We start from the raw sequence: 9,193 nt of genomic DNA, 5'->3' as shown, positions 1-9,193 counted from the left end.
CCTTTTTCTCTGCTGCTAACAGCATTCAGTGTGAAATGTACAGCGTGCCGGAGAGCACTAATGCCTTGCAGACCTGGGTTGTGTCATTCTCCAGTGTTATTTATACAGCACTGTTTAAAAATTGCAGTGCAAAACTTGTGGAAGTGTTATGTGGAAGATGCATTTTATCTAATTTTATCCACCTACAAGCTGCATGCCTTAGCCTAGACACCCAGCTTACAGATAACTGAAATCTCCAAGGCTCCCTCTGCAGCCAAAGGGCAGAGAGAAGCGTCTCTGGAAGGCAATACGTCTCTCCTACCCTGGACACCCGTGCTGAGGAGGGAAGAACCACCTTCCAGGGGTGCGACCCTCTCATCAGAAGCCATGCAGAGCTTTGACAAGTTGCTTCAGCTAAACTCTTGGCTTTTAGCTGGCTTGGTTAGGTGAGGTGAATCATGTTGGTACGGCTAAGGAACCTAATTCTATTTTCGGTCATGATTTAGGCACCCCAGCCAGATTGTTAGACTCATCATTTGCCTAAAAACACAGAGGATGATTTCCAGCAGTGCCCACAGGCTGTTGCAGTCAAGGGTGCCAGCCCGAGCAGTACACTTGAGGTTCATTAGTCACTTAGGCACCTGAGGACTTCTGAAGAAGTTTCTCCCCTCCTTGATGTCCCACATCTAAAAAGCCATGCATGTAAACCTGCACACAGTTCATCTACCCGTTGGGATTAGCAACAGGGTCCTTGCCAGGACGCCACTGTGGCAAAGGCAGCAAACCAGGCAGGAACCATGGAGGTGCCCTGTGCCATACACCAGCCCTGCGACCTGGCCTCGTTAGCATCCAGCAACACATGTTCTGGGGCAGATCGCCCGCCTTTTGCTAGGTCTGGGACTACTCTGAGGGTGTCTCGTTGGATCACCAATGCTGCCAGAAAAACTCCGCTGGCCTGTTGAGTGCAGCAGCAAAAGCGTCCTCTCCATCTGTGTTACTCCTTCACGAGCCAACGTGCTTGTTTGAAGTCCAAGGTGGCCTGACAGTAGTTTCCTCTGTCGGCAGAATCCCAAGGCAAAAAAGAAAAAAGAAAAAAAAAAAAAACGCAGGGGGAATGAACACAGCAACAAGCTACATAATCAGCTGCTATTCAAAGCAGGGAGGATATCTGCTTATCCCCCAATTTACTCACTCCAGCGCCAAACCTTCCGCTTTGCAACCTCCCACCCCAATGCTCAGCAAGTTAATAAATACTCCCAGAAACAAATTACAAAAATTAGTCACTGCTTAACGCTGTTTTCTGTGAGCTCTTTTAAATCACTCCAGCAAAGCTGAAATTATCTTTATTAAGGTAATTGCCCCACTGTAGACTGTTTAGTCTGTTGTCTGCAAAAACAGAGAATGACCGAAGGAGCTGAAGCTGCTCCATGCCACATCCGTGCGGCGGAACGGGAGCCTGATGCCTTCGCTGCACACCAAGAACGAGCCCTGCTGGCTGCTGTGGCTTCCCAAAAAGGCCAGCGATGTCCCCTGGGAGCCTGCTTTCAGCACTCCCCCGCTGCTCCCTTTCCACAGCCCTCCATCCCCAAAGGAAATACTAACTGTGAGCTATTGCTAACCAAAGAAAATCTCACTTTAAAGACAACATGCTCAGAAAAAAGGAATAAAAATAATAATCAAAGGATACGGCTAGGAAAACGGTTTTGAAGGGCTGGTGGTGAGGCTATTAGTAGCAAACATTTATACTTCTCCATCTGAGCAGGGAGGGAGGGAACAGCTGGACAGTCAGTGCTGAATGGGGGAATCACAGCCAGAGCAATTTGTGCTTGAAACAGAGCTTGGCAAACCTTTGGGAAATCAAGATTTTTGTCAGATTTTGCAAACTATTTTTGTCACTGTTGTTGCTGGGCATTTGGAGGCAAAATTATAGAGGCTGAGGAAGAGGGACTGCTGTAATTTAACCCAAGGACCTATGTCCTCTCCAAGGCTCGGATGAATGGATGACCTGCAGATATTGCTTGTTGGCTTGTATACTGTGTAACATACCCCTGTTTCCTAGTTCCTCTTTTCTCTCTCTCTCCTTTTTTTTTTTTTTTTTAATACTGACTCCCTATTCTGGTGGTTGTGCTCTTTTTCCCTATTTCAGAAATTTTCACTCTGCTGGAGTTTTTCTCGCTGCTCTGAGGAACTCCATTACACTGGGAAAACCCACCCAGCAAAACACAAGATTATCTGAAGCAAACTGGAAACCTGCCACTCTGAATTCGCAGTGTTCATGCACCTGCTCCTCACGCCTGGTCCCAGGCACTGGCCTGTTCTGCACCCATCCTGCCCATGCTCTGGGTTAAAACGAGGCGAACCCAGAGATCTCACTGCAATGTGCTTCTCCCACTTCCAGAAGGTCTCCTCTGCTGGCTCCGCGATCCCTGCAGGAAAGGGAAATTAATAACTAGTCCTTTTGGTTTTTTTTCTTTTTTTAATCCATTGCACAAGCACAGTCTGGAGAACATTTTCCGCAGCTGCCTGTGTGTCACCCACCTCTTTTCGCAGGAAACAATGGGGCCTGGTGTTTGCTGTCGGAGGCCACGGCACGGCTCCGCCGCGCCATCTGTTCGGGGCTGCGCCGCGCTCGGCCGGGGACAGTCACACTCGCCTCCTCCTGCCCGGCATCGCGCGTTGCCTCTGAACACGGAGACGGACGAGGCAGCCGCGAGCTCCCTGCGATGGGCTGGGGGGCTCCTTCCGGACCCCACGGAAAGGGATGATAATCCGTGGGAACCTCCTCCTTCCTGGGAAGCAGCAGTAGGTGACCTGGTGCTTGCAAAGACTCGCTGACACCCACTGGACGTTCCTCTCCAAAGCTCAGAGAGTCAATACGAGGATTCATCAGGGGACTAATAAAATAATCAATGCTGAGGAGAATGCTCTTAAGTAATTGATAACTGGGGACCTTCAGGTAACAGCTGACCCTGACAAGTAATAATTGTCTGGCCGAGAGAAAATTGCTGTGGTGCAGATCACTCTGTCAGGGATGTCTGATGTATGTGATATATATCATGACTCACCTCTCTCCATTTCTTACTCCACCAACAGGCAGCAAATCCACGCTGCTGGAAACCCTGCCTGCTCCCAATTACATCTACCACAACTAGACAATTTCAGAGATTGCTCCCCAGCCGCTACCTACCTTGAGCTTTGCAAACAAAGTAATGATCAAAGCTCCTTCCTTTATTACGGGTCTGCTGAGCTCAGAGGCCTCAAAATGCCACCTTGCAGATATTAATTCATGATGCTTCACTTTTGCCTCTGGTGTCAAGGAAGCATTTGCAACCATTTTCTGCTAATCATAAAAAAGAGGCTGTTTTTCACTATTGTTCTCATAAAAACTGCTCAGAAAAAGTTGCCTAGGTTATTTGCTGCATTTATTGCAAATGTTGGCTTAAATTTATTTTCAAAAAGCATAACTGTTCATTCATATTTTTGTGCCCGCTACAAATCAGCTCTGTTTGAAAACTAGACAGAAAACATCTCTTTGGTTTAGCCTCTGGGCTTTTCTTTTGTTTATCCAGAGGTCTAAATAAACCAGTGACTGCAGTGACGGTTAAACACAACAAACCAGAGCAAAGTAGTTCACCTGTTTAAATTAATTTACCCATGAACTGTGTTTGTGGCTCCCGCAGCTGCAGGGCACTCCTGCACAGTAACCCTCAGTGCGCACGCTGCACCTGCCTCTATACCAAACACCTTGGGCAACCCCGTCCCCAGAGATTTCACCCAAATTCACAGGGCAAAGGGACAACTTCACCCATAGCTGAAACATCTGGAATGCATCAAACTGCCAGCAGTCCCCCTTGCACTCTTAGCCCAAAGTGCAACATGTGACCGTGTAGCTAGACCCCAGTTCAACAAAAGCACCTCAACTTGAGCTTAATTTTAAGCTAACTTTGTGCCGAGCATTGTGCTGAATAGGGGTGGGTGTTTGTGTGCCCTGCTAATGGAAACCACATGTGCACAGGCACACAGAAGACCCTATGGCTTGCTTATTTTTCCAGCCCCTTGCCAATCAGGTGTTTCCCCTCTCTGCAAATCCCCCAGTGAGAAACCTGTCTATTCCCAGCACCCTAAACACACGTATCCTCCAGTTGCTAATTTATGATGCTAAGGCTGTAAATTGGCACTTACTAAATCTCTTTTGCAAGAAAGCTGGACGAGGGCTGCCAATATTATAAAACAGCCTAATCATTTATCAGTTCTCCTCTTCACACCATTATTCCTAGTCTAACAGCTCCGGCTTTTGGCACTGAATACTAATGTCATGAACTCATCAGTATTCTGGAGGGCTGCATGCACATCTCAGCCGCACACACTGATAGCAAGAAATCCACGGAGGACGTAATGAAAATTCACAGACAGCTCAATAATGCCATTAGCATACCTCAGAGTCTCTTACCTATCATTGCCATGAAGAACCAGCCCCAGATGTCCCATGGATTTGGCCCTGCCACGCTCATCACTGCAGCCATGGCCAAGCCTCCTTTGTGAAATGCATAAGTGAGCTGCCCAGGAACAACAACAACAAAAAAATGACCTTTCCAGGCTGGCTCTACCTTTCCTGTTTTTTATGCAAACCTGTCATTTATGCAGCTTCTCCTGTTGTCACACTGAAGCATAACCTTGAGCAAAAATGCTTTGCTCTTTTTCAGGGACATGGCAACCTCCTGAAAGCACGGATGGCCTGAACAGGAGAAGCCTTGTCCCACGCAGGAGAGCTGCAGCCCAGCAGGGTGTGCAGGGAGTACAAATGCAAGGTAGCAACCACCCTGGCTGGAGCAGTGGGATCCACCCCTCACTCCTCCAAGAATGGCATTTATTTGAATTGCAGGTTTTTTATTACCGTGTCACCATACCCTGTGCATCTCCCTGCCCAGGCAAGTGGGCTGCTCTGTGGATAGGGCAGGAGCCCTGCAGCTTTCACCTCCGTCCAGGAGCACTGAGGTTAGCAGGCTCCTTCCTGCCGCTGAATTTTGAGGTTTGCTCCCCAGCACCTAGTGCTGACACAGTGTTTCTGATGCGAGTGGCAAGCTGACATGTGCCAGACCCTCAGGCAGAGGAGTAGATCCCGACCACTCAGAGATGCTATCCAAAATCTACCCAAACCTCCCATTCCTAACCAGGAAGCCACGAACCTGGCTGGGGGTGGAGTGGCAGCCTTGGGTCCGTGCAGAAGGACACCTCGAGTCCCCTCCCATTTTTCGGTAGACACTGCACATCTCAACCACATATACCCTCCTGATCCACCTGCTGGCATGAGTAACGGCTTTCATAATAATTATTTTACAGAAGGGAGCAGAGATCAACCCCCCCCTGTGGTCCCAGGTGCTGAACAACCACACTGGGGCAGACAATCCCTGCCCAGAGGCACTTACAGTACGACTGGCAAGAGAGGAAAGCCAGGGTGGAAACACAGGCCCTGAGAGGGGAAAAGACATAAACCAACCAGCAAGGTACCAGCGGTGCTGACAGCAGATCCAGCTCCTGGTCCTGAGCTCAGCACCCAACTGACCTGTGCATTTTGCTTCTCACTGCAGGGCTTTCAAGAAAGCAACCAAATGTATATCTGCATCAAGAAAAAAAAGCACATGAGGCTAGCTAGCCATCTCCTTAATGTACAGCACTGTAGTAAGTGTCTGCTCCAGAGCCCAGGCTCTCTCGTTTTCTCCGGACATACAATGTGCCCACTGTAATCCTCTCTGCCTCCGGAGTCTCATGACCTAGGGAGAAAAAAATGGTTCTGATTCATTTACATTTACGATGTGGATATTTTAAGGGGAATAGAAGACCCTATCTCGCGGTTGTCAAATGTCCGCAGAGAAGCACATAGAATATAAGCCACTGGATCATGAAATGCAGCCTTTCATTCTTATCTCCTTTCTCCAGCTTGCCAGAACACTGCAGACCATCGTATCGATATATAAGCAGCAAAATCTCCCTCCTAGAATGGAAAAAATTAGTCACCTTTAAATGTTGTTGGCTTTTGCCAGTGAAACACACGGGTACAACCGCAGGAAACATGACACAGGTTATTACAAATATTAAATATGAGCAACCAAAGGGGAACAAGAAAGCACAACCGCAAGCATAGCCTCGATAATCTGTGGCAAGCCGTGAGTGGTACCATAGGGGAGCGAACATAGCTGGCGTGCAGACACACAGACCTGACTTTTCCGGGCAAGCCGAAATAAAATCAAATGAGAGGGAAAAAACAGGTTGTTCTGCAACCAGACTTCAGATTCAGTTCCTCAATTAGCTTTCTTGATGAAGCATTGCCTTTACTTTGAACCCGCTCCTGGAGGAACCGGCACACAGCAGATATGCCTGACGGGTTGGCCTCTCTGGCACGCTGGAGATGCCTATTTACAAGCAGGGCAGATCTGAGGAAGAAAATCACTGACATTTACTGGTGGCCAGCTGGGCTCAGCCACGATGGAGGATTTCTGCCATGCACGGCCACGCTTTTCCCGCACTAAGTGAAACCGGGACGCTGAGCCCTTGGCAAAGGGCTCCCTGGTGCAGCTGCGGTCTGCATGGAGGAATCCCTTCCCTCGCGCCTCCTCGCACCTCCCTCAGACCCACTGACCTCGAAAAAAAGGGGTATCTGGCCTCAGAAGTCAGTGGCAGGGGCCAAAAAGACATTCAGGACAACCACCAGCTGATGGCAGAACCACCGGCTGCTGGAGATGCAGCAAATTATAACAGTTGAGGAACCTGCCCCCCTGGCTGGTGCACGACAGACCTCAGGGACCCGTTATTGCAAACAATTAGATATAATATCCATGCACAGAGCTATCAGTCATGCGTTCTGCCAGCCACCACGCACTGCCATCTATCTTTATAAATTAGCCTCTATTTCCCCTTTTGTAAGGGAAGAGGAGGAGGTGGAGAGTCTCTAGCCCATTCCCACATCTCAGAGAAGAAATCCTATATTATTAATATGGTCATCTGTCATGCTGCCTGCTATGCAAGAAATACACTCCTTTTAACACAGAAATCCATCCTTTCCTATGGAAAGGAAACAAATGTAATCACCACTAAGCATTGCTCGTGTTTCTTGGCTTTTGTAGGCTGTATCTGGAGCCCTGAACATCTTGGTATTCTTCATGGATTTTCAGTTCTGACCAAAAGTTCAACTCACTGCAAGTGAAATTTCTGGAGGAAGCTGGGAGTGTCCCATCTGAAAGCTATAAAGAGCTCCATGAAAAACAACAGAAAACACTCCTATGTCTGCAACAGATTTATTTGTCGGATTAAAGAAGTCTTCCCAAAAGTTGCGTTTTATGTCCCAAATTCAGGAAAGCATTCCCAATCAGGATATCACTCAAAGACATGATTAATTTTAAAGCAGACACGCCAAATACATGATCTGTTGGCCAGATCCAACCTGCACAATACATTCACCATGTGTTATGTGTCACATTCAGATTTTCCAGAACTATATTTTCATTCTTTAAATTATTTTTTCTTGCCTTCCTGACCGCAGAGACCAGCAACCTGGTGCAACCAGCACAACAACATTTCTCTGGCTGTGCAGACAGCCAGCGACCATGGGAGTAAACGACCCCAACCTGGTCCTTCTGGTGGGGAGTCAGCTGTGAGGTCTACAGGATGTTGGGGTGAACGTAAACTGTGTGACTCACCAGTGGATGGCCTTTCTGGGAGACAGGTGGTTGCAATCCAGGACTTTTCCCATTCCACCTACTGGATCTAGGTTAGTACTCCCAAATTCCTGCTTTGTCCCTGGTTACTCTCTCCAGGCCACAATTCGTCTGGATCTCTAGAGGAAGTGTTCCCACCAACCCCTCCTGGCATGCCAGATAGTGTCCAGGTCTCTGGGTGCACCCTGGTCTGTGCACCATGCTCACAGGGCAGTTTGGCTCCAAATCATCCATTTGCAGCATAGCTCCAATTCTTTCCTGAAAGAAGATCAGAAAATGTAAAAAAGAACTTGATCGGTACCTAAAGGAAGAAGGGAAGGTCACAGAGAATGTGTCCACCACCAGCAAAAACTAAGAAACTGCCTTTGAGCCACTGCAAGAATCTCGCTGATAGGCTTTATTTTTCTCACCCCAGCCAGGAGTAATGTTTTTTTTTTTCCTTTTTTTTCTTTTCCATTTGCTGAATGTGTTCATTCTGTGGAGTTTTTTTTTTGGAGTTTTTTTTTTTTTTTTTAAAAAAAAAAGGAAAGAAAGACAACAGACATTCATGGCTCCCAGCTGTCAAAAGCCACAAAATGCCTGAGGCTGGCTGTCTGCTTGCAAATGCTGAAGCAGTTTTCCTGTAGTTTATGTTCTCGTTAATCAAGTCTCAGATTCAGCTCAGTCAATATCACTGCCGATAAGCCGAGAGAGATGCTTTAGGGTCACTAATGTAACTCAGCATCCCTCAACACACCATAGGATTGTCAAAGGCATTAAGTGTCGGCCTGGCTCTTCTCCCACTGAAATCAGTGGGAGGTTTTTATTTTAATGATGTGGCTCAATTCAAAGCCAACATCAAAGAGGTAGGAACAGAAATAATCTCTACCGGTTGGAGGACTGTATTTTAGGACATCATCACCCAAAAAGGCACAGGCACAGACCCATCAAAGTTAAATAGCATTTAACTTCCACTGAGCCTGGGCAAGGCTGGTGGCTGGTGTTATCCCCAGAGCTTCTGATGTGATGCTGAGGCCCAGAGAGCAAACAAGGCCCTGGGATACGGATATGTGGAGGGGGTGCTGAGAGGAAGAAAAGCACATTAGCCATTTGCCGCTGGAAAAACATATCCATGTCTGAGGTTCCCACTTCAAAAAGAAAGCGGAAAAGTTGTAAACGGTTCAGAAAGGAGCTCTAATGATGGGTCGAACCTGGTCCTTAGTGAGAGGCTAGAAAGTCAGTCTGCTTGGCTAATCCCAGAAGAAGTTCAGAGGTGCCTACATCAAGGCCTTTAAGTATTACAGGGGGAGACAATTTCCGCCAGCAGAGGCCTGACAAAGGCAGAAAGACATCTGATGGCTGGGAGTTTAGGCTGAACAGATTCAAGCTGGAGATCTGAAGCCACCGAAATTCAACAGCGAGACGGTTATGAACGAGTGGAGCAACCTCACTGGCATCACAGCGGCTCCGCAGGAAACTTGCGAGCCGAATTCAGCGGCCGTTTAGCAGGAGAGGCTTTCCCT

The 9,193-nt window shown here is 47.8% G+C and overlaps 1 long non-coding RNA gene across 1 annotated transcript; it reads right to left on the bottom strand.

Moving 5' to 3' along the window:
• Positions 1-1,763: 1,763 nt before the first annotated feature.
• LOC112961170 lies at positions 1,764-2,639 on the bottom strand. The gene is made up of 3 exons (XR_003251947.1): positions 2,518-2,639; positions 2,261-2,405; positions 1,764-1,826 (listed from the first exon to the last, which is right to left on the bottom strand). It is a non-coding gene; the product is annotated as an uncharacterized LOC112961170 (long non-coding RNA).
• Positions 2,640-9,193: the final 6,554 nt, after the last annotated feature.

The sequence above is a fragment of the Apteryx rowi genome, unplaced genomic scaffold, assembly GCF_003343035.1.
Source record: "Apteryx rowi isolate R43461 unplaced genomic scaffold, aptRow1 scaffold_13, whole genome shotgun sequence".
NCBI classification, from domain to species: domain Eukaryota; kingdom Metazoa; phylum Chordata; class Aves; order Apterygiformes; family Apterygidae; genus Apteryx; species Apteryx rowi.
The sequence above is the reverse complement of the archived record's forward strand: the minus strand, read 5'-3'. Positions and strand labels throughout refer to the sequence as shown.